Genomic DNA, 22,200 nt, shown 5'->3' with positions numbered 1-22,200 from the left:
ATAAGCATCTGAATGCAGAGTTCCAAAGAATAGCAAGAAGAGATAAGAAAGCCTTCTTCAGTGATCAATGCAAAGAAATAGAGGAAAACAACAGAATGGGAAAGACTAGAGATCTCTTCAAGAAAATTAGAGATACCAAGGGAACATTTCATGCAAAGATGGGCTCGATAAAGGACAGAAATTGTATGGAAGCAGAAGATATTAAAAAGAGTTGGCAAGAATACACAGAAGAACTGTACAAAAAGATCTTTATGACCAAGATAATCACGATGGTGTGATCCCCCACCTAGAGCCAGACATCCTGGAATGTGAAATCAAGTAGGCCTTAGAAATCATCACTGTGAACAAAGTTAGTGGAGGTGACGGAATTTCAGTGGAGCTATTTCATATCCTGAAAGATGATGCTGTGAAAGTGCTGCACCCAATATGCCAGCAAATTTAGAAAACATAGCAGTGGTCACAGGACTGGAAAAGGTCAGTTTTCATTCCTATTCCAAAGAAAGGAAATGCCAAAGAATGCTCAAACTACCGCACAATTGCACTCATCTCCCATGCTAGTAAACTAATGCTCAAAATTCTCCAAGCCAGGCTTCAGCAATACGTGAACCGTGAACTTCCTGATGTTCAAGCTGGTTTTAGGAAAGGCAGAGGAACCAGAGTTCAATTGCCAACATCCACTGGATCACTGAAAAAGCAAGAGAGTTCCAGCAAAACATCTATTTCTGCTTTCTTGACTATGCCAAAGCCTTTGACTGTGTGGATCACAAGAAACTGTGGACAATTCTGAAAGAGATGGGACTACCAGACCACCTGACCTGCCTCTTGAGAAACCTATATGCAGGTCAGGAAGCAACAGTTAGAACTGGACATAGAACAACAGACTGGTTCCAAATGGAAAAGGAGTATGTCAAGGCTGTATATTGTCACCCTGCCTATTTAACTTATATGCAGAGTACATCATGAGAAATGCTGGGCTGGAAGAAGCATAAGCTGGAATCAAGATTGCTGGGAGAAATATCAATAATGTCAGATATGCAGATGACACCACCCTTATGGCAGAAAGTGAAGAGGGACTAAAAAGCCTCTTGATGCAAGTGAAAGAGGAGAGTGAAAAAGTTGGCTTAAAGCTCAGCATTCAGAAAACGAAGATCATGGCATCTGGTCCCATCACTTCATGGGAAATAGATGGGGAAAAAGTGGAAACTGTGTCAGACTTTATTTTTGGGAGCTTTAATATGACTGCAGATGGTGACTGTAGCCATGAAATTAAAAGACACATATTCAAAAGCAGAGACATTACTTTGCCAACAAAGGTCCCTCTAATCAAGGCTATGGTTTTTCTAGTGATTATGTATGGATGTGAGAGTTGGACTGTGAAGAAAGCTGAGTGCCGAAGAATTAATGCTTTTGAACTGTGGTGTTGAAGAAGTCTCTTGAGTCCCTTGAATTGCAAAGAGCTGCAACCAGTCCATTCTAAAGGCGATCAGCCCTGGGTGTTCTTTGGAAAGAATGATGCTAAAGCTGAAGCTCCAGTACTTTGGCCACCTCATGCAAAGAGTTGACTCATTGGAAAAGACTCTGATGCTGGGAGGGATTGGGGGCAGGCGGAGAAGGGGACAACAGAGGATGAGATGCCTGACTGGCATCACCAAGTGGATGGACGTGAGTTTGAGTGAACTCCGGGAGTTGGTGATGGACAGGGAAGCCTGGCGTGCTGTGATTCATGGGGTCGCAAAGAGTTAGACATGACTGAGAGACTGAACTGAACTGAACTGAAGTTTAAGTATACAATGTATTGATTTGATATACTAATCTATTGCAAAATGATGACTGGTATAGGGTTAGCTAATACCTCTCTCATGCCACATAGGTTATACTGATTGAGATTTACACATACACATTACTATGTATAAAATAGATAACTAGTGAGAACCTACTGTACAGCACTGGGAACTCTACTCAATATTCTGTGTTGACTTAAATGAGAAGGACATAAATAATGTGGAGATATATACATAAATGTATGGCTGATGCACTTTGCTGTATAGAAGAAACTAATATTACATTGTAAAGCAACTATATGCCAATATTTTTTTTTTAATCTATATTGATCTTGATAGTTAAAATTATGGTATACCAGTTATAAAACTACATTACCAGCTACAATTCCTAGTATAACCACTTGCTTGCTATATATAGTCAAACACATTAGGTAACCCTCTGAAGTTTCACTTATAATAAAATGTGGATGACACTAATGCCTCCCTCATAGGCTTATTGTGAATGTTAAATAGTTATAGTCATGCCTTGGTCTTGAGTGGGATTGGTTCCTGGACGTACTAAGGCCACCAAAATCCACAGACACTCAAGTCTCATAGTTGATCCTCTATATCTGCAGTTCTACAGACTTAGATTCAAATAGCTCTGGATTGTGTAGTACTACAGTATTCACTGGGAAAAAATTCACATATAAGTGGAACCACTCAGTGCAGACCCATGTTTTCCAGGATCGACCTGTATTTGCAAAGTTCTTATACTAATGGCTAAACAGGGAAACAGAAAAAAATATCAGTGAATAGTAATATAATAATCTAGTTTTGTATACCTTACACTTATCAAATATATCTAACCTTTCCTGCTGCAAAAATTTTTGAAGTGATCAGATTGATTTAACAATGCTTTTTCAGAAAAGCCCTCCCAGTTTATCTTTGCTAATCAAATTGTTTGCTGTTCCTTAGGAGACCAGACCACTCAAACTTCATGTCAATTCTGGTACCTTCTAATGCTGCTGATATTTCTATCAGTAAATTGCCAGCATCAAGGATTACAAGATCTAAGAGTTTTGGAGCCGTAATAAATAGTAGAAACAGTCACTTATTCTTCAGAATGGACTTGAGTGATTGCTCATTCACATGGATTTTTTACAAAGTCAGGGCTAGATGCTAAATGTCCTGATTTCTAAAGCAATGTTCTTTAGTTTCAGCATAATCATATAGGTTATCATTCAATTAGGATATTTTGCAGAATAATAATAATAAAAACTAGAGTTAAAAACTGATTAGGACAGCCCTAGGAAAACCAGGACTGAATGTTTGTGTCTTTGCTGAATCCATGTATTATTGTATTGGACAGATAAATACGTTCCCCCAAAACCTGCATGTCTGAAATCCTAAGTCACAATGTGATGGTATCAGGAAGTGAGCCCTTTGTGAAGTTACTATGCCATGAAGATGGAGCCCTCATGAGTGGGTTTGTACCCTTATAAAGAGACACAAGATCTTGCTTTATTTTGCTCTCTGCTGAATGAAGACAAAGCAAGAAGACAGTGAGCTGTGAACCAGGAAGAGGACTCTCATGAGAACACAATCATGCTGGTACCCTAATCTTGAACTTCCAACCTCTAGACTTGAGAAATAATATCTGTGGTTTATAAGCCACACTATCTATGTTACTTTGTTATAGCAGCCCAAACTAAGACAGGAGTGGTACATCATCCACCATAGTCTAACAAATAAAATAAATGGTGTCACGTATTTTAAAATGCAGAATTTAACATGGAGAACGTGTTAGCATTACAGAATTGAAAAAAAAAAAAAAAACTGTAGTCCCTTTTCAACAAAAGGAATGGTAGTGAAATATCTGGCTTAAAACTCAACATTCAGAAAACGAAGATCATGGCATCTAGTCCTATCACTTGGCAAATAGATGGGGAAACAATGGAAACAGTGACAGACTTTATTCCTTGGGCTACAAAATTACTGCAGATGGTGACTGCAGCCATGAAATTAAGAGATGCTTGCTCCTTTGAAGAAAAGCTATGACCTACCTAGACAGCATATTAAAAAGCAGAGCTCACTTTGCCAACAAAGTTTTGTTTGCTGAAATCTGTGGTGTTTCCAGTATTCATGAATGGATGTGAGAGTTCAACCTAAAGAAGGCGGAGTGCGGAGGAATTGATGCTTTTGAACTGCGGTGTTGGAGAAGACTCTTGCGAGCCCCATGGACAACAGAAAGATTAAGCCAGTCAATCTTAAAGGAAATTAACCCTGAATACACGGGAACATTTCATGCAAAGATGGGCTGAATAAAGGACAGAAATGGTATGGACCTAACAGAAGCAGAAGATACTAAGAAGAGGTGGCAAAAATACACAGAAGAACTGTACAAAAAAAGATCTTCATGACCCAGATAATCACGATGGTGTGATCACTTGCCTGGAGCCAGATATCCTGGAATGTGAAGTCAAGTGGGCCTTAGGAAGCATCACTATGAACATAGCTAGCGGAGGTTATGGAATTCCAGTTGAGCTATTTGAAATCCTAAAAGATGATGCTGTGAAAGTGTTGCATTCAATATGTGAGCAAATTTGGAAAACTCAGCAGTGGCCACAGGACTGGAAAAGGTCAGTTTTCATTCCAATCTCAAAGAGAGGCAATGACAAAGAATATTCAAACAATTGCACTCATCTCACATGCCAGTAAAGTAATGCTCAAAATTCTCCAAGCTAGGCTTCAGCAATATGTGAACTATGAATTTCCAGATGTTCAAACTGGTTTTAGAAAAGAATGAGGAACCAGAGATCAAATTGCCAATATTTGCTGGATCATCAAAAAAGCAAGTTGTTGAAGAAAAACGTCTATTCTGCTTTATTGACTATGCCAAAGCCTTTGACTATGTGGATCACAATAAACTGGAAAATTCTGAAAGAGATGGGAATACCAGACCACCTGACTTTGAGAAACCTGTACGCAGATCAGGAAGCAACAATTATAACTTAACATGGAATAACAGACTAGTTCCAAATAGGGAAAGGAGTACATCAAGTCTGTATATTGTCACCCTGCTTATTTAGTTTATACGCAGAGCACATCATGAGAATTGCTAGGCTGGAGGAAGCACAAGGTGGAATCAAGATTGCCAGGAGAAATATCAATAATCTCAAATATTCAGATGAAACCACCCTTATCGAAGAAAGGGAAGAAGGACTAAAGAACCTTTTGATGAAAGTAAAAGAGGAGAGTGAAAAAGTTGGCTTAAAGCTCAACATTCAGAAAACCAAGATCATGACATCCAGTCCCACCATTTCATGGAAAACAGATGGGGAAACAGTGGAAGCAGTGGCTGATTTTTTTTTTTTTTTTTTTGGGGGGGGGCTCCAAAATCACTGCAGATAGTGACTGCAGTCATGAAATTAAAAGCCCCTTGCTCCTTGAAAGGAAATTTATGACCAACCTAGACAGCATATTAAAAAGCAGAGACATTACTTTGTCAACCAAGGTCTCTCTAGTCAAGGCTATGGTTTTTCCAGTGGTCATGTATGCATGTGAGAGTTGGACTTAAAGGAAAACTGAGCACTGAATAATTGATTTTGAACTGTGGTGTTGGAGAAGACTCTTGAGCGTCCCTTGGACTACAAGGAGATCCAACCAGTCCATCCTAAATGAGAGCAGTCCTGGGTTTTCATTGGAAAGCCTGATGTTGAACCTGAAACTCCAATGTTTTGGCCACCTGATGTGAAGTGCTGACTCATTTGAAAAGACCCTGTTTTGGGGAAAGATTGAAGGCAGGAGGTGAAGGGGACCTCAGAGGATGAGATAGTTAGATGGCATCACCAATTCAATGAACATGGGTTTGGGTGAACTCCGGGAGTTGGTGATGGACAAGGAGGCCTGGTGTGCTGCAATTCATGGGGTTGCAAAGAGTCGGACACCTGAGAGATTGAACTGAACTGATTCATTGGAAGAACTTGATGCTGAAGCTGAGGCTCTAATACTTTGGCTACCTGATGCAAAGAGCTGAGTTATTAGAAAAGACCCTGATGCTGGGAAAGATTTAAGGTAGGAGGAAAAGGGGATGACAGAGGATGAGATGATTGAATTGGCATCACTGGATCAATGGACCTGAGTTTGAGAAAGCTCCAGGAGATAGTGATGGGGAGGGAAGCCTGGCATGCTGTAGTCCATGGGGTCACAAAGAATCAGACAGGACTCAGTGACTGAACAACAACCACCATAGGACTGAAAAAAATCAAAAGGAATAGTACTCAGACAATAGGTCCAGGAAACATCTATCATTTCTGGACTAGGGAAATGAATGGAAAATATTGAGATTCTTAATCCTTGGAGGTTCAGAGCAAGGACACCACAGACCTGAGATTCAAATCACTTTGAGAAAAATTACCAGTGGCAGCTACTGGTTCCTTTGAAACCCAAAGTCCCAGCTGGGTTGGTACTCTTAACTTTGAAGATGATGTTATGTCTTGTGTGCTAATTATTGTCATATGTCAACTTGGCTAGGCCCTGTGCATAGAAATTTGGTCAAACGTTATTTTGGATGTTTCTGGGAAATGTTGTCTACCATGTGCATATCACACCATCAATTTTTGGAAGCACATAGCTTGCCTGGCTTCAGAAATTCACAGCTGCAAATAAATTTTTTCTCAGGATGAATCATATTTCAAGTCTCATCATACCTGATTTAGATGACATTAAATGAGAATTTCAGATTTGATGCTAGGATGAACTTTAGACTTAGGGGGTTGTTGGGATGAACTGAATGTATTTTCCATGCAATAAGGACAGATTTTAGTGGGCCAGGGAATGTAATGGAGTGAATTGTTTCTCTGAGATTCATGCGTTGAAACCATAACCCACAATGTAACTATTTGCAGATAGACTCTTTATGAGGTAATTAAGGTTAAATGAGATCATAAATTTGGGGCCCAGTTTTGGGGTAATAGAATCAGTGGCCTTATTAAAAAAATAAAAAGAAACAGAAGGAGATCAGTCATTTCCTCTGCCGCATGAAGACAGAGAGAAGGTGACCATCTGAAAGAAAGAGAGCTCTCACCAGAAACTGAATCAGCAGACACTTTGATCTTATATTTCCAGCCTTCCAGAAATGTAAGAAAATAGATTTCTACTGTTTTAACCACCAAGTCTATGTCTTTTTTTTTTTTTTTTTTTGAGTAAAGATTACCATCCACAGGTGGAAGTAATTCAACTTGATGAATAACTTAATAAAACAAAGATTGACCTTCCCAAGAAGAAATTCTTCCAGTAGATTTCTTCTGGACTCTGCAACAATTCCCTGACTCTTTAGACAGCTGGCCTGCCTCATTAGACTTTGGGCTTGCCAAGCAATTCCTTAAGTAATAGATCTGGCTGATGTAAGTGCCTCATGGATTCAGAGTGGCACTAGGAACTCAGTCTCAGATCTCTGAGGAGATTAAAAAGGGCACTTCAGCTCACAGGATGGGCCCTGTGGGAATGGGGCTGAGGCTTCCAGGGAGCAGATGCTACCCACCCGCTTCTGGGATCTCGAAGTGAGAAACTTAAGGCTGGGCATGGAAATGACTAAAGCAGCTTGAGATATAAACCCATTGCTGCTGATTCAGTGAAATGTCATTAGCCAGGATGATATTGGCAGGAATAAGATTCTTCTTCTTGCCTTTTCACCTCCCTCCAGGGTCCCTGGTTAAGAGAGTTCACAGGGAATCAGCTGACAAAGGAGAAGATAGTTTTCAGAACCTCAGGTTCAGCATCTCTAAGCAGGATACGTAACAATGAACTTTGGAGTATACAATCTATCCCCAGCCTAAATATTACCAATTTCATGGTTTCGTATAACAAGTTGCAAATATATTTCATATAAATGAAAGAACTCTAAACTTCTCTCTAAAACTGGAGTTACAAAAGCCAAGCCATCATGTATCCATCTGTAGAGACAGTAACTTATACCTCTGTAGAGATTTTTATTGCTGCTCTATTTCAGTCACAGTGAATATTCTGAATATTCTATAAACTAAAGGCTAAATTTTGGAGGAAACCACCTGCACCAAGTTTTAATTAAATAATAAAATGAGGGAGTAGAACAAGGAAATCATTGAATATATGTATGTATATATATATGTATATATTTAATAATATATATTATATTAATGATACACACACACACACACACACACACACACACACACACACACACACACACACACACTCGGGCTTCCGTGTTGGCTCATACAGTAAAGAATCTGCCTGCAATGCAGGATACCCAAGTTTGATCCCTGGGGATCAACCCTGGAGAAGGGAATGATTACTCACTCCAGTATTCTTGTCTAGAGAATTCCAAGGACAGAGGCTACAGTCCATGGGGTCCTAAAGAGTTGAACATGACTGTATGACTAACACTTCATGTTCATGCATACTCATAGGCTTCACTGGTAGCTCAAGGGTAAAGAATCTTCCTGTAATGCAGGAAACATGGATTCAATCCTTGAGTCTGGAAGATCCCCTGGAGAGGGAAATGGCAACCCATTCCATTATTCTTGCCTGGGAAATTCCATGGACAGATGAGCCTGGTGGACTACAGTCCTTGGGGTTGCAAAAGAGTCTGACATGACTTAGTGACCAAACATACACATGCATACTCATATAGACAAATACATAATAAAATTTGCATATTGATTGCATTAACACTTACTAAGTGGAGCTCTCATTTTGTAACTGGTAACAAAGCTCTAACAAAGCTCTAACCTTATTATACTATCAAGTCCATAGATAGACCTTTTGTCATTGGCAGCATGTAAGCCAACTTAAATTTTATTCCTAAACATTTTTAATCCTCAGTGGTCTTGTATATCAATATCTGGGATTTTTGGTAATTTTATGTTAACTTGTGCCTTTGTGCTTGGATTCATCACAGATCACCTTTCAGGCCTGCTGACATATCAGTGACCCAATTTCTTCTTTGTGATCAGGATCAATCATGTTTAACCAGAAAACTAGCCTGCCTTTTTGTTCATGACAGGAGGAGGAACACAAAATAGCCAGGTGGCAGTCTCAATTTCTAATTCAGTGAAATCATAGTTGTCCCTCTCAGTGACACCATTTTCCTTTAGGAAATTCAAACTAAGTTATGGGAAAAATGAAAAAAAATTCTGCAAAAGATTTAGTAAGTGAAATAGTGAGTGATAACACTCCATCCTCTGCCTCTTGACTCCCAGACTCAAATGTTCTAGCTAGAGAGAAAAAAATGGCATATGCTGGTCATCCAAACATATTATCTATCCTATAAAATAAAATCTTAGTTTTTAAATTTCTGTAATTAACTTTTTCAAAGCCTATTTTAATTGGGGTATAATTGTTTTACTTGCTGTGTCAGTTTCTGCTGTACAGCAAAGTGTATCAGCCCCAGTATACATAATCCTCTTTTGGGAATTTTCTTCTGATTTAGGTGACTATGGAGCTCTGAGAAATGTTCTGTGCTACACAGTAGGTTCTCATTATTTATCTATTTTATACATAGTATCAATAGTTACATAGTATCAGGAGGACTTCCCTGATGGCTCAGTGGTAAAGAATCTGGCTGCTGATCCAGGAGACTCCAGTTTGATTCCTGAATCAGGAAATTCCCTGGAGAAGGAAATGCAAGCCTCTCCAGTGTTCTTGCCTAGAGAATCCGATGGAAAGAGGGGCCTGGTAGGCTAGTCCATGGGATCGCAAAGAGTTGGACATGACTTAGTAACTGACAACAACCGATCAGTAATGTATATTTGTCAATCTCAATCTCCCAATGTATTCCACCTCCCCTACCCCCTTGGAATCCACAAGTTTGTTCTCTACATCTGCGTCTCTATTTCTACTTTGCAAATAAGATCATCTTTACCATTTCTCTAGATTTCACTTATGTGCACTAATATACAATATTGTATTTTCTCTGACTTACTTCACTCTTAGGCTAGGTAATGACCAAAAAGAAGGACAGATACTATCTTCATTGTGGTTTTGTGAAGGAGTTGGGGTTGAGCTGGGTCCTGAGTGGAGGTGAGTAAGTTAAGGCAAGGAGAAAGGTATTCTAAGGAACCATGAAACAGAAAGTGCATGAAAAATGGTTAGGGCACAAACCAATGCTACAGACATGACAACAGTCAGGGAACACAGCAGTCTGATTATAAGCAGTTTTGTGTGCTAAATAGCAGTGAAGGACACATGCTTAGATTGTGGGGGACCCACTCTGCTCTCTAACTGTGGTCCTGCTACTTTATCCTCATAGGACCTTTTTATTTCCCAATCCATACAAAACTGACAACAAAATTTACTATTCCAAGTTCTGTCCAGTGGACTGATTTCACTTTGTCACTGATTTTTCAGAGACATTCCTCATTTTTCTGGCTGCTTCCTAAAGAACTGTTTACCTAAGTACTTCCATTTTCTCATTTGTGGAAGACATTCATAGAGTTGTTTAGAGGATTCAATATATGTTAAGTTTGTAAAATAATGCTTCAGTTCAGTTCAGTTCAGTCGCTCAGTATGTGTCTGACTCTTTTGAGACCCCATGAATTGCAGCACGCCAGGCCTCCCTGTCCATCACCAACTCCCAGAGTTCACTCAGACTCACATCCATTGAGTCTGTGATGCCATCCAGCCATCTCATCCTCTGTCGTCCCCTTCTCTTCCTGCCCCCAATCCCTCCCAGCATCAGAGTCTTTGCCAATGAGTCAACTGTTTGCATGAAGTGGCCAAAGTACTGGAGTTTCAGCTTCAGTATCAGTCCTTCCAAAGAAATTCCAGGGTTGATCTCCTTCAGAATGGACTGGTTGGATCTCCTTGCAGTCCAAGGGACTCTCAAGAGTCTTCTCCAGCACCGCAGTTCAAAAGCATCAATTCTTTGGCACTCAGCCTTCTTCACAGTCCAACTCTCACATCCATACATGACCACAGGAAAAACCACAGCCTTGACTAGACGGACCTTAGTCTGCAAAGTAATGTCTCTGCTTTTGAATATGCTATCTAGGTTGGTCATAACTTTTCTTCCAAGGAGTAAGCATCTTTTAATTTCATGGCTGAAGTCACCATCTTCAGTGAATTTGGAGCCCCAAAAAATAATGCTTGGTTTATAGCAAATGATATAAAATGTTTTCACGTTAATATTTAAATTTATGATTCCATTTTTAGAAGTGTTAATTTACACTCAGAAATAATTTTTAAAAAAGTAAAACTTGTCAACCTCTTTCCATATTACATTCTTTCAGCCAAAGAGCTTTATTCTGTGTTTACTTTTTGGTCAAAGTCATATACACAATACATGAAATTCATGTGAAGGACTGGTTAAAATAGAAACACTTTCTCAAAAAAGAAACCAAAAAAACTTGTATTTAGAATAATGAACAGGCAACAGCAAGTTGAAATATTTATATTCTGTTGCATTATACTACAATTTTCATGAATAATGGCATACATTTTTTTGAAATATCTGTAGTGTTGAAATGTTCCACATCATCTTTTCCCTGGAAAAGTAGTCAGGTTCAACATGGCCAATTTGGAAGTCATCTTAGTAGCATGAAGTAGTAAAGCAAAGAAGTACCCATAGGTTTTAACAATCCTCTTCATATCTGGGAGCTCTAGATACATGCCCTCCTGGCTAAGCCAGTATTTCTTTGTCTAATTGTAGCTCCAGTTAAGACTCACATCAAGACAGTAAGGCGATTGTCCTGTAAGCCTCCTAGGCAGCTTCCTGAACTTGTGCTACATATGTTTCCAGGCAGAGATCCTGAGAGCCTGAGCTAATGGATTAGGTGTATTATTATTTGGGCAGAGAGATGATGGACACACCTTACTGGGAAAATTTACAGGAAATCCATCCTAACCAACAACCTTGCAAGCCGGACATTTTTCTCCTCTACTTTTTCCTCCTGAAGTGAAAGTGAAAGTCACTCAGTCGTGTCCGACTCTTTGAGACGCCATGGACTGTACAGTTCACGGAATTCTCCAGGCCAGAATACTGGAGTGGGTAGTCTTTCCCTTCTCCAGGAGATCTTCCCAACCCAGAGATTGAATCCAAGTCTCCCGCATTGCAGGCAGATTCTTTACCAGCTGAGCCACCAGGGAAGCCCAAGAACACTGGAATGGGTAGTCTATCATTTCTCCAGCAGATCTTTCTGACCTAGGAATGGAACCAGGGTTTCCTGCATTGCAAGTGGATTCTTTACCAACTGAGCTATTAGGGAAGCCCCTTTTGCCTCCTAATGGGGACTAATGGGGGATACTAATTACCTCCCCAGATATATTTTGGAAAGATTCATTTGCTAGAAAATTCTCCCTTATAACAAGTTGAAATTATTTCCTCTCAAATTAGCTCTCTCCTTTTTTTCTGTTTCATTTGTCTCATTCTTTTAATTCTTTGGAAAAAAAATCAAAACATGTTATTCTTTATTTTTTGAATTATTAGAAAATGTGGCTAGCACCTGCAGGAATATGGCTTTGTGACTAGATTTGATTCTGACTCTGCATTCCTGGCGGAGAAGGTAATGGCAACCCAGTCCAGTACTCTTTCCTGGAGAATCCCATGGACAGAGGAGCCTGGTAGGCTGCAGTCCATGGGGTTGCAAAGAGTCGGATACAACTGACCGACTTCACTTTCACTTTTCACTTTCATACATTGGAAAAGGAAATGGCAACCCACTCCACTGTTCTTGCTTGGAGAATCCCAGGGACTGGGGGGCCTAGTAGGATGCTGTCTATGGGGTCACAGAGAGTTGGACACGACTGAAGTGACTTAATATCATAGGGTCCCTGTGGGTAGCTCTCTCCTTATTTTCATTAATTTCCTTTGTATTCTACACTACCCATCATCACGACTTTTCTAATGCAGAACTGTGTTTACTTGGTGGAGAGCTCTCTTTCAAAAAAAGAACAAAACGGATATACTGGTCCCTTCAGCATTCTCAGAAATGAGCTCATAGTAAATAATAATAATAATAATAATAGCATTTCTATTTTACTTATCATTATTTTATTAACATTATTATTATTTAATTAGCATTTTCATTGTTAACATTATGTAATATTATTATGTTTATTTTCTTGGGCTCCAAAATCACTGCAGAAGTTGACTGCAGCAATGAAATTAAAGGACGCTGACTCCTTGGAAGAAAAGCTATGACAAGCCTACACAGCATGCAAAAAAAAGCAGAGACATTAGTTTGTCAATAAAGGTCCATGTAGACAAAGCTACAGTTTTTCCAGTAGTCATGTATAGATGTGAGAGTTGGACCATAAAGAAAGCTGAGCACTGAAGAATTGATGCTTATGAACTGTGGTGTTGGGAAAGACTCTTGTGTGTCTCTTGGACTGAAAGGCGATCAATCCAGTCAATCCTAAAGGAAATCAATCCTGAATATTCATTGGAAGGACTGATCCTGAAGCTGAAGCTCCAATACTTTGGCCACCTAAGGCAAAGAGCTGACTCATTAGAAACGACCCTGATTCTGGTAAAGATTGAAGGCAAGAGGAGATGGGGACGATAGAGGATGAGATGGTTGGGTGGCATCACTGACTCGATGGACATGAATTTGACCAAGCTCCAAGAGTTGATGATGGACATTGAAGGCTGACATGCTGCAGTCCATGGGATCACAAAGAGTCAGACACAACTAAGTGACTGAACTGAACTGAACTTATTATCATTACCATTATTATTTTGGATTAGCTTGTGTTCATCATCCGCAGAGGGCCACTTTATGAGCAACCCAACCAACTTTTGTCAACTAAAAGAAAATAAATAAGGAATCTATTGGAATACTATTATATCATTCATGGAATCAAAGAAACATTTTAACACTTAGATATCAAGCAGGGCAAAAGCCAAGAAAGGACTGAGGCTTGAGGACAACCTTCTCAGGCAGCTGCCACCTTGATGAATCAGCCTCAACCTTCTCTTTCTTACACTTATCACTCCTCCAAACATTCACAGTCTAGGGTGAATGGACAGTCTAGGGCAAATGTATCTCACTGGGTGAACTATATTTCAGTACCTGCCTCTAGGGCAGAGACAGCAGAACACTGCACCACAACATTAGGAGAGCTATGATCTTCCAAATGAAAACCAGGGTTCTGTTCAGAAGGAAAAGTTGGATCCCAGACAAACAAAACTCAGCTCATAAAGTCCCATAATAGATACACTTGTACTTGTGTTCTATAAATGTTTATAACACTTTAAACTATACTTCTGTCCTTAGGCTGATTCTAGAAACTTTCTGGGAATTTGACCCTGGGCTTAATTTGGTCACAATATAGATTTTATAGAATGAGAAATTTTATGATTCGTCCAAGACTATTCATCCAAAATGCCGTCACTACAGTCCTTCAACACAGTCTGCCATTTACTCACTCGAGGTGGTTAGACACAGGACTACATTGTCCTCTGAGGAAGAATTCACCTTGCTGGGGCAAGCATGGGTTGTAGGCAGTCTCCACCTGTCACCTTTATGGTAAAGAAAATGAATTCATTCATTCAATACTATATATATATATATATATCAAGCATCCTTCTGAGCAAACAAACAAACAAACAAATCCTGCATCATTGCATAATATATCTTGTGTCCATGTCGGGTGGGGAGACATTACTTTCTAGGGTTTTGTCTTACTAATTTTTAAATGGCCTCTATAAGTAAGCTTAAATTTGTTTAACTGTCCTTAGAGAACCTTTTAATCTGACCCTACTGTGTCAATCCAAAATAAAGCCTATAATATCCCACATTTTTCTTCACACTGTCCTTTTATATCAGCTTCATATATTGGTCCACAAGGTCATTTTTGCCTAACCAGTTAAAGTAATTTCCTCCAAATTATCATGCTCATCTCCCAATTTCTACTGAAATTTAATTTACATGAATAGCTACCTAATCTCTCCAACTACATTAGTAGAAAACATTTATACTTCTACTGTTTCTGTGTTCCCCAAAAGTCTTCAGATTATGCTGAGCAAATGTTAAGTAGTTTATTCTTAAGTAATCTTGTTAGCTTTATCTGTTTGTGGACATGCTTTTGGAAGTCACAGTTGCATTTTAATAGTCTCTCTCAGTAATTAAAAATGATTATGTTTACTGTGATCTATTTTCCATTGGATGAATTTGCATTATAAATAAATGTCTGATAAATATCAATGCGACATTTTGTTGAGATGTTATCTCTATACCGATAGAAACTTCTACCAAATTTTACAAAGATAAAGAAAGTTTAGATCTGTATTTAAATACAGGGCATATCTTTATAGACATTTTTGAAATTTAGGCAGCATTTGCCTTTCAAACATGCTTTGGAGATATGAATACAAATAGCATATGCAGGAAACAGTGAATGATTATTTGAGCATTTTTTAAACAGAACATGCACAAAGAAATGGTATAAATGTGAAACAATATATTGGAAGATTGTGACTTGTGAAATCATCAGTCTAAATTCACCTGGAGAAAGGTATTTCACTTTATATGATAAAACTTCCTAACGAAGTGATCTAAAAATTACAGAGTTAAACATTTTTTAAAACTCTTTTAACAAACTGTGGGACATTCTTAAAGAGATGAGAATGCCTCCTGAGAAATCTGTATGAAGGTCAGGAAGCAACAGTTAGAACTGGGCTTGGAACAACAGACTGGTTCCAAATCAGGAAAGCAGTATGTCAAGGCTGTATATTGTCACCATGCTTATTTAACTTATATGCAGAGTATATCATGAGAAATGCTGGGCTGAATGAAGCACAAGCTGGAATGAAGATTGCTGAGAGAAATGTCAGTAACTTCAGATATGCAGATGACACCATTCTTACGGCAGAAAGTAAGAAGAACTGAAGAGCCTCTTGATGAAAGTGATAGAGGAGAGTGAAAAAGCTGACATAAAACTCAACATTCAGAAAACGAAGATCATGGCATCCAGTCCCATCACTTAATGGCAAATAGATGGGGAAACAATGGAAGCAGAGGTTTTATTTTCTCTGGTTCCAAAATCACTGCAGATGGTGACTGCAGCCATGAAATGAAAAGACTCTTGCTCCTTGGAAGAAAAGCTAAGACCAACCTAGATAGCATATTAAAAAGCAGACGTTACTTCGCCAACAAAGGTCCATCTGGTCAAGGATATGGTTTTTCCAGTAGTCATATGGATGTGAGAGTTGGACTATAAAAAAGCTAAGTGCTGAAGAATCTATGCTTTTGAAGTGTGGTATTGGAGAAGACTCTTGAGAGTCCCTTGGACTACAAGGAGATCCAACCCGTCAATCATAAAGGAAATCAGTCCTGAATATTCATTGGAAGAACTGAAGCTGAAGTGGAAACTCCAATACTTGGCCTACCTGATGTGAAGAACTGACTCATTTGAAAAAACCTTGGTTCTGAAAAATTGAAGGCAGGAGAAAGGGATAACAGAGGATGAGATGATTGGAAGTCATCACCGACTCAATGGACATGAATTTGAGTAAATTCTGTGAGTTGATGATGGACAGGGAGTCCTGGCATGCTGTAGTCCATGGGGTCACAAACAGTTGGACACAACTGAGTGACTGAACTGAACTGAACAGAATGTCCATGTCTGAATCCCCAAACACTATGAATATGTCACCTTATATGGCAAAAAGTGTATTGAAGTTATAGACCAGTTAAAAATCTTGAGACAGGAGATTATCTTGGATTATCCAGGAGAACCTAATATTTTCACAGGATCTGCATAAGAAGAAGGCTGGAGTGTCAGGGAGGAAATATGACAGAGGATGGAGATGTCAGGGTTATGTGTTGGCACAAGCCAAGATATGTATGCAGCTTCCTGAAGTTAGAAAAGTCAAAGAAACAAGTTATCTTCTTTAGTCTCCTGAAGGAACACAGGTTTGGGTCCAATTTTACATTTCTGGCTTCTACAGTATCAAATAATAAATGTGTGGTTTGACTTCAGTTCAGTTCAATTCAGTCACTCAGTCATGTCCGACTCTTTGCGACCCCATGAACCACAGCACACCAGGCTTCTTGTCCATCACCAACTCCTGGAGTTCACTCAGACTCATGTCCACTGAGTTGGTGATGCCATCCAGCCATCTCATCCTCTATCGTCCCCTTCTCCCTCCCCAGCCCCCAATCCCTCCCAGCATCAGGGTCTTTTCCAATGAGTCAACTCTTCGCATGAGGTGGCCAAAGTATTGGAGTTTCAGCTTCAGCATCAGTCCTTCCAATGAACACCCAGGACTGATCCCCTTTAGGATGGACTGGTTGGATCTCCTTGCAGTCCAAGGGACTGCAAGAGTCTTCTCCAACATCACAGGAGTCATGAAATTTGTGATAATTTTTTTTTATATTAGAAATAGGAAATTTTCCTATAAGCAAGTAGCTTATACTTCCTTTTTGGGTAACTTAGTTTCCCCTTGTGCATGCTGAGCTGCTTTTAGTTCACAATTATCTTACTTTTCTATTTCATATCTAGGTACTGAAAACTGCTTTGTAGTTATTATAGCTTCTTAAGAGAAAAATAAGCATAATTTAGCTGTTTCTATTTCTGTTGACTACTATCAAAATTCTAAAGGCATGTGGTAATATTCCCCCATGCAGACTTCTCTGCTCCCATCCCTGTAAAAGGGAAGAACAAATCTAATTCTGTATTAGATTTGTTTCTTTTCTGTTAACCTTTGAATTCTATCACTTTTGCTGCAAGTTAAGAATGTTGCCTAGATCCTAAAATATTTTAGGATAGCCCATTCTCAAAGCTCTGACTTTTAAAGTTATAACACTTTTCCACCCACCTAGAGATAAAAAAATTAAGAGCAGAGAATAACATTTGTCTGTTGGAGGTTTACAGGAACAATGTGACCTGACCTACATCTATGGTTACAAGAACAAAAGATTCTCACACAAAGAAGTTTGTGGCAACCAACCACACCCCAACCTCTTTTTAATATAAAATAATCCTAAATTCTAACTCAAGGAGATTGTTCTTTGGGATATTGTCCACTGTCTTCTCAGGCTGCTTGTTTTCTGAGTAAAGTCGCTATTCCTTGTCCCAACAGCTTGTCTCTTGATTTACTGGCCTGCTGTATGATAAACACTACAAGCTTGGACTTGGTATTATGTCCAGCCATCATTGCTCCCGTTGATTATGTGTTTTGCCTTCTCATCATTCTACTTTGTCCTATTATGTCATTTGATGTAGCACTTTACTAATCTATATAAGCTAAAATCCAAAATCTAGCCGTAAAATTAAAGGCATAAAATATACAATAGTATTTTAAACTAATAATCAGTGTTCTGAAAAGGCAATATACCATGCATTTTATGTTACAATGGTCCATTAATAATATTCCTGTCAAATCAGACAGTATATTTAGCTACTTTTTTTTTAATATTAAGAAGCTAATTCTTTGACATTAAGCTAATTGTAGCTGTCCTAATATAGTACAAAGAACAGATTTATTTTGTTAGAAAGAGCAGTCTTCTCAGAGTTTGCTACATTATTAGTATTTTAGGACTTTATGGAGCAAAAACCTTAATTCTTTACTCCTGTGAAATTTACAATCAAGTAAGGAAAACAACATAAGTTAGTGGAAAAAATAGTTTATGATGAATTGCCAGATATTTCAGTCAAAATGGCACACATAAAGAAAATGAAAGATGCTGAAGTATAGTGTGTTTCTTAGGAAAGGCTTTATGTAGGCAGGACATGAGTTGGACTTAATAATTAAGTACATGATGTAGTTATTTGTAGAAGACAGAAGACACTCCAAGTAGAAAAAACGACAAGAGTAAAGACACAGAAAAACCTAAGTGCTGCACTGTGATGACTGAGTAATATGGAGGCAAAACTAGAATAAACAGTAAGAGAAGTTCACAACGGAGCAGTCAGCAGCAGCTTGGAAATACCATGGAAACTTGAGCAAGAAAGCAAAGTGATGAAAGCACTAAAAAACAATGGATTAGCACAACGGGTTTAAGAGTGTGAAAAGCAAAAACTGTAAACTCCCAAGTCTAGAAAGTATAAATGGAGAGGAAGATTCAAATACTGCAGCTACCTGGTTGGCTGCTTCAAGAATCTACAACATGTGATTTGTGAAATTCCCATAGCTCATTCTGTGATGCTCAACTATTACACATGATTCCATCGGGTGATAAAATATATTAATTTATAAGGTTATTTGTATTTTATGAGTGTGTAAAGTCATAAATAGTACATTTTCAAGAAATTGATCTAAATAAATGTTTCTCCTTGACATTTGAAGGAACCTCACTTTGATATCAGCTCCACAGTATAATGTCCAAGGGAGACAATGAGCCAAGTGACTTTTAATAATTTAGAGATTGCTGCAGTTATTGCAAAAGCATGAAATCTCAAATATTGGACAGAGTCAAGTCACATAGTCTGAATACACTGGTTATCAAAAAGAAAAAAAAAAGAGAAAGAAAGCACTTAAAAATATTACTTCACTCACTTTCATGGAATTCTGATAGATGAGTTAAACTTCACCTAAACTATTAGATGAAAAGAGGTAAAATTGATCTTAACAGAGGTGAAAAAGTACATAAAAAGTATCATTACTTTTGGAAATAGTCAACCAGATTTGCACTCCTTCTTAACCATTCTGTAGTTTTGTCTTTAAATCTATCATCAACTCCTACTCTACCTCCACTGCCTTTAGATTAACCATTGTCTAGAACTATCACTCACAAAGCAGATAGCTATATAGAACCGAAGAACTAAGAACATAAGTGCAAGCCTGTGGAAAGGTTAGTGAATACAGAGCTTGAGAAAATGTGCCTATTTAAGTGAACAGAATCCTTTTTTGTGAAGAATGCATGGGTTAAAACCAAAGCAAATACCAGGAAGAAAAACACAATTCTGGCAAATACAGAGAAACATTTCATGACTAACTGAAGGTAGTCCTGAAGTGAAGCCTCCAAGGGAATGAAAACTGAAATCTGAGAACTGTAGAGAAGAGCGAGAGAAAAAGCAGAAAGGGGACTAGGATGATTGTCATAAGCAAGCGCTGAGGTTCACAATGTTCTCTCTCAGTCCTGCCTGGACAGGCTGTGTAGATCTGTCAGCTGCCTTTAAAGCTTCAGGGACAGCTCAGATCATCTCAGAGAATCATTTAGGAAGGAACAGCTGGGCTCATGGCTATAGCTTCCCAAGCATTTGGTATTTCAGCTCTCATGTACATCCTTGGTGGATTCATGTCAATGTATGGCAAAACCAATACAATATTGTGAAGTAAAATTTTAAAAAAAATAATAAATTAAAAAAAGAAAAGAAAAGAAATTAAGATATTTGATACACAGAAAAAAAAAGACACCTTAGAATATATTTTCATAAACAGAGTGTCCCCGGGTTACTATTTCAAAATATGCTACATATTGTGAATTAAAGAAGTTAACACTTTTATAAAATATTTCTTGACTGTGTTTTCTCACTTTACATGGCATCCTATAATTTTACATTTAGAAAGATAGAACATTTTTCTCAATCTTGGAAAATAGTCATTAGTAATAGTTATTAGGCAATAAAATTCTATTGATCTCTTAACTTTTTAAGACTCCATGAAACTTGCTTAACTGTATTTAAATGAACATTGGAATATGAGAAACATAATATTTGAATTTGATATTCCAAACACAAAGTAGTAATTTCTATACCCTATATCAAACTTGAACAGTGTTTAATATTACAGATTTCATTCCTGAGAGATTCTTTCACACAGACTCTTACTCTCTCGTTACTCTACACTGTAGAAAATACCAAACCAACAACATGTGAAATCTCTACTAGGGTGCAGCTTTCTCATCATTTTTCTAACATTTACTCTAGACTCTTGTGCAGATGTTCTGGATCTACATCTTCATTGTCCTACTTTAGGTTTTTTGTTTTTTTGTTTTTTGTTTTGGCTATGAAAGATTTCTGAACTACATTGTTAAGAGGAAAATGTGGGTTGTATTTCTTAACACACTCACCACACAACAAAGAGCCTGCATAAGGTGCATGATTATACTAATGAAACACCACTCCACCTATGCTATTATTTTCATCCAGCTCAAAAACTGACCAGATATAATGTGCATAACATTTAAAGAGCTATGTGGCTGTAATCTGCTTTGAGAAAAGACAGAAGGCAATAGTCTATGAAAGACACAACCTCTATGAACTGCCTACTGTGTCTTGTATTACAGCCCACTGCCAGATAAAACTGCCTTAGATTAGAAGCTCCTTCTGAAATTTTTCTTGGGGACATGGAATTGCCAGGTAAGCAGCAATGAGTTTATTTTTTGAAAATTTTTGGTTAAGAACAGGGACAAAAAAGTAAAAATAATGTTAGTGGATTCCATTTTCATCAGGCTATGAAGGCTAAAAATTACAAAGGGGAAGATAAATTAAAGAGAGTAAAATGAAAGACAATGCTTCACCCACTGGGACTGTAAAAGGGGTCTCCCATATGTCGACTTTTCAGGCTCAAAATACGTCCTCCTGGGCTTCGTATCCTTGTATTTGGACTACCTTTCTTCTACCTTCCAAGTATTTGTCAGAAGTTCACTTAAAAGTTCTAAACAAGCATTCAAAACATACCATGTTTTAAACAAAACACGTTTTTGTTTTGTTTAACAATTTTTATTATGATTAAGAATACTATCATGAATGAAATTTTAAATAAAAGGTATCCACTGCTCTTAGGGGTTTTGTGTTGAGTTGCCAATGTTTGACACTTGAATATATGAAACAAGCACTTCATTTTATGTGACACTCTCCCTCACCTTCCTCTAAAACTCTTTTTAGTGTATTGCATGCACTTCTGTTGATGATAGGGTGACAGGCAGGAAGGCCAGGGGTCTCCAAACAGAAAAATAGGCTGCAAGTGTCGACATTTTTATTTCTCTTAAGCAGCAGGAGAAAACAAACTAGCGATATTATTTTCCTTCTCTATACATATTTAAAGGGAGGTTTCTCTTAAAATACTGTGTTGCCATAATGACACCTGGTTTCACCTGAAGTTAATTATTCTCAAACATTGAGTTAACCAATGCATTTTTCTTATGGAAATGTTTGTCTTAAGCTATGTTAATGTTCTATTCATTTACCCCAGATTCTGTCTTCAAGTTGGTTCTGCCTAATGGCTCAGAACCTACTTGACAAACCAATATGTTATACTCAGATATTGTTCCCCTACTCTATATAAACAAAACTATTTGTATGGTAATCTGCCCTTCTACAAGATCTGGTGCCAGGATTATCCCAAAATGCATTTTACGGGTAAGGGTCCTGGTGCCATTCTGAGTTTTAAGACATTCCTTTCTTTCATTAACAGACTGCTAGTGACTATATAATATCGAGCTGAAGACTAGCAGGGGGGCACTCTTTCTGCCCCCTTCTGATGCCTATGTCAGAAGCTTTCTCTATCTCC

This window comes from Capricornis sumatraensis, chromosome 7, assembly GCF_032405125.1.
Source record: "Capricornis sumatraensis isolate serow.1 chromosome 7, serow.2, whole genome shotgun sequence".
NCBI classification, from domain to species: domain Eukaryota; kingdom Metazoa; phylum Chordata; class Mammalia; order Artiodactyla; family Bovidae; genus Capricornis; species Capricornis sumatraensis.
The sequence above is the reverse complement of the archived record's forward strand: the minus strand, read 5'-3'. Positions refer to the sequence as shown.